Below are 4,997 nucleotides of genomic sequence, written 5' to 3'. Positions count from 1 at the left end.
CCCGTTGTACTAACGTAATTGTATCAGTACAGTGCACGATGGCGTTTCCCAGCACTGGAAGCCAAAGGGTTACACTTGCTCCACAAACGATGGCAGGATAATGAGTGTCTAAGCCATAAAATAAATGCTACTATTTACATAAAGATTTGGTCATGTAGTTTCTGTGCTAAAAGCACAAACTGTTGTAAGGGTTCACTAAGTAGCTTGATTGCCTCATAGAATACAGCAGCTTAATATTCTAATTTGTCATAAACATAGCTTATTCGTAATTAAATGCAGCATAGTCTTTAAGTGTTCTCTGGTAAACGTTTAAAGAATCCTTCTATGGGGAAAGATACTCTGTGCGTCCTGCCTGTTATTTGAACCCATTTCACAATATGATAAAGTCAGTCCTGGACCCTGGCTTTAACCACTCAAGGAACCTATAGCACTGAAAATACTAATCTTACTGAGGGATGATAATATCCCTTCGATTACTGTGACCTCTGTCCACCCCCCCATTGATGTTTAAAAAGTTACGTTAAATATACATATATATATATAAATAGACTTAATATACTCACTTTGTTTCTTACGCCAGGGGCCGCTGCAGCCACCTAACTTGCCTTTTTTTTTTTTTTATCAGATAGCCTGATTACTTTTTCCGCATTCTCGTCCAATCCAATGCTTGTCATAGAAAAGCATTGGGCAGAAGAAATGCTTGCATGGCACAATGCTGCACTTTTCCAATCAAATGCTCTCTAGGAAAAGCATTGATTGAAGAAGCGATCCTCAAGCAGTTATTGCATCAGAAGCGACTCTTGCCACGCATGCGCATTTGGAGCTGAGAGGCGGATCAGGGCGGAGAGATCCCCAGCGCCAAGGGAGCCCAGCCCTGGAGAAAGGTAAGTGCTGAAGGGCTTTTAACCACACACACACACACTCTCACGAACAGATGCATACACACTAGCTAACAGACACACACATTTACTGACAGACACACACTCAGTGACAGACATACATGCACACTCACTGGCAGACAGACACACATACACACTCACTTACAAAACATACACTCTCAGTGACAAACACACACTCACTAACAGACACCAAACAGACTCACTAACAGACACACACAAACTAACACACTCAGTAACAGACACACACAAGCTAACACACTCAGTAACAGACACACACAGTAACCCACTCACTGACACACACACACTCACTGATACACAACAATTAACACACTCACTGACACTCACTAGCAGACACACTCAATAACAGACACACACAAACTAAAGCACAACTAACACACTCAGTAACAGACACACACAGTAACACACTCACTGACACACACACACTAACGCTAACACACATACACACTCACATTTTTTTTTTTAAATTTAATTCCTTAGTCTCTCTACCTTTGGGAGTACTAAGGGGATTCCAGCTTTCCCTGGGGTTCAGTGGGGCTGCTGGGCGGCCGGTCCTGCAGGCGGCAAGGGAGCACTGATCCTCCGGTTCAGCTCCCTTGCGTGCAGCTTACTGATGTCGGAGCCGGAGTGACGTCATATTCCGGCTCCGGCATCACTGCGGCAAAGTGACGCCACTGCCAGCCTCGGGGGGCACTGAGGTAGCCAGCTCCTGGGCCCCCCACGAGAAGAGGCTGGCAAAATGTGGCCGCACTGGCGTACATAATTACCTGGGTCGCAGGGCGACTGTGGTATGTACGCCAGTGAACAGAGACCTCGCAGTCAAATCACTTGCCTGAGATGAAGTGGGCAGGGTGTCTATAGTGTCCCATTAAAATCTATAGTTGGAGAGGCTCAATTGTGTTTTATGTTCTTCAAGGTTCTAAGTAAAATACAATATTAAAACATCGTCATGCTTCTCAAATCAGTCTTAAAGGGACACTATAGTCACAAGAATAACTACAGCTTAATGTAGTGTTTCTGGTGTCTATAGCCTGTCAATGCAGGCTTTTTTTTTTGTAGAGATAAAATGCCATGTATGTACGTAGTGGGGAATCGCGATGCAGCCTAGAACAAAATCTAACCCTATTCAACCCCCCAGTAACGACAGACCACTTAGTATGGATGAAACAGGCCACAGCATTTATTATCACAAACTAAATTACTGCATAACACATCCATAACTTTATTTATTAAATCTCTTCTTTTCTGTAACCAAAACGTTAGACATAAATAAGCATAAATTAACATATATACATACGGTATATAACTCCACACATAGTGTTATACAGTGACCCAACCGTCCTTGCCAATAAACAGAGTGGTTCCTAATCACCACTCCCTCTCACCTCCCCCCTCGTCATAAAAATCATATATTTCCAATGCCTGCCATCAGCCGACCTTATCCACGCTCGATGGGCACGAGACTTCAGGCAACCTAAAGATTAACCTTTGGAGCAGGTGAGGTTTGAGACCTTAAAAAAACTTGTTCATCTCATTCCATATACTTAAACGTAACCTCAAACTCAATTGGCAAGGACATAGCTGTGACTAAATATACTAATAGGGCGGGCGGGAGGGAAGCTGTTTGCTGGCCCGAATCCCAAGTGGCACTGAGGTAAGACCTCCCCCACACTAACTTACACAGAACATAATCCCACCCACAGACTCTTTCCCAACCAATCCCATGCATCTATCCCCACACTCCTACATGTGCCCTTGTCCGCTTAGCTGCGCTATCTCCCCAGGGCCTTTCCGAATAGAGATGTTTTGATCCAATGCATCTTTATGAGGAGATACCGATTATCAGAGCGCAGTGTTTTGCTGTGCATGCGCAATAGTTTCTCAATGCTTTCCTGTAGAAAAGCATTGGATTGGCTGAGATCATCAAATGTGATAATCTCAGTCAAGGATGCGGGGATGGGTCAGTCACGAGGAGACCTGCGCAGCGCTGGAAAAAAGGTAAGTAAACTCACCTTTTACCTTTCTGACAGGGGGCAGGGGACCTAAGCGGCAGTTTTTTAAAGGCAGCCTAGGATTCTCTATTACCATTTATTGATAGTATTACCAATAATTGTTCCACTGAGGATATGAATAAAAAACGGACCTCTGAACCAAACCTCCTTATGATTGGCTAGTGAATCACTGATCTAAATGGATCAAACAGACAAACAGATGTCCTTTTTTTACTCTGCTTTCTTGCCAAGATTAGATAAGTTCGGGGAATGCCTGATCTCAGCAGATAATAGTAAGTTAGCAAAGGGGCAATAATGGGCACTGCCAGATCTTATGGATGGCCGAATGTAACTAAGGATATCTCCTGGGATGTTACAGAAATCAGGACCATTTGTCAGAGGGAGATAAAACTTCAACAGGGGCACTCCGGGGTCAGGGAACAAGACACTGCACCAGCATCAGGAAGAAAGTAGTCTTAGAAAACATCCCAAATCATAGAACGAGAAATTAATTATACTCCATGTGCACAGTGTCACGGATACACCGAATTACAGGAATATTTACTAAGGTGAGAATTAAAGTCAATTTCCCATTTAAAGGACCACGCCACACCTGTAAAACACTTCGGCTCACAGAAGTGCTTTAAGGGTGAGGTGTTTCCCATACAAAGCAGGTAAACTGGAAAGCATAACCAATTTGTTATACTTTGAATCCTCCCTTTTAGAAAGTTACCCTGTGTTGCATGTCTGCCTAGAGGTTCCCAGAAGGTGAAGTGAGAAGACGCTTGGCATTTATAATACTAGCAGGGTGACAGAAGATGTGATGGGATGATGCCACCTGTAACGTGAAATAATATGACATCATATCCTGGCGTTCTCAGACAATGCCAGTAAGAATCGCCAAGCGGGCAGGGCACCAGAGGAGCACGGAGGCGCAGATTTCAAAACTTGGAACTATTATTACACAAATCAATCATTTCTTTTGAAATTTTCTGCAAGTTGTGACTCAGAACAATAAAATTGTGTAACAATAAAGTAATGTTGCAGTGTTATAGTACGTGTTATTTTAACGATGGTTAACTAATTTCCTTCAATAAAGATTCATTTGTTACGGGATGTGGGTGGAAATTTTAGCAGAAACTGTAATCTGATTATCACTAAAAACTGTGTATGTAGGGTGCTAAACTGAGGTCCTATATCCCTATCTGATAAGACATAGATCAAATTATTAAATCAAGAAAATAAGTCACTTACAGGTAATTAGAAGTATGTCTCCTTTTCAAAATGAATTTCAAATTTAAGGTCAGAGAAGCTGATAGTTAACTTTTCTCGAATTTTTCCATCTTGCCTGATTTGACCAGACGTTTACAATTCGCATTGAATTCACACTTCAATGAATAACTCTGATAGAGTCCCCAGAATGTGTGATCTTAGAATAGAATAGAGTCTAAATGCCTCCTTCCGATTAACTTGCACCACTGCTACCCCACATTTTAGTGACCTATCGTTATTTTTGGCAATTATATAGCGCCGATTTATTCAGACGCGCGTTATAATATTATAAAAAGGGAAAACTTAACAATAAATGAGATAATTACAAAATGTTACAGGAACAATAGGTGTATTAGGACCCTGCACAAACAAGCTTACAGTCTAGAGGAGGTGGGGGTAAAAGGTTTAGGTGGAACGTTGGGGTGGCTTTGGAATGAAGCCCAAACAGAGAGAGAGATAATGAGATGTAGGAGCAAACCAGAAGGCAAAAGCAGATGAGGAATAAAGAATTTGGTAATTGGATAGAATTACTCATCATTAAGTATCATGGGATTTGGAGTTTGAAAACAGCCGGAGATCAAGTCTTTGGGCAACCCCGTCATTGCCCAAAAGTGATTTCATAAACAGCAAAAGACATAAAGTGGGAAGGCAAAGAGAGCAAACCTTTGTAGACAGGGAACTGAGGATGGGGGTTGGAACAGGAAGGGATTAGGGAAAGTTTTAAAGAGGGAGGGATGGAAGGTGGTGCAATATTTCTGCTCCCACCCAAATTTTAAGAAAGTGCCTGGAAACCACATCCCACTTATTAGTTTACAAA

This window comes from Pelobates fuscus, chromosome 8 (assembly GCF_036172605.1).
Source record: "Pelobates fuscus isolate aPelFus1 chromosome 8, aPelFus1.pri, whole genome shotgun sequence".
NCBI classification, from domain to species: Eukaryota; Metazoa; Chordata; class Amphibia; order Anura; family Pelobatidae; genus Pelobates; species Pelobates fuscus.
The sequence above is the reverse complement of the archived record's forward strand: the minus strand, read 5'-3'. Positions refer to the sequence as shown.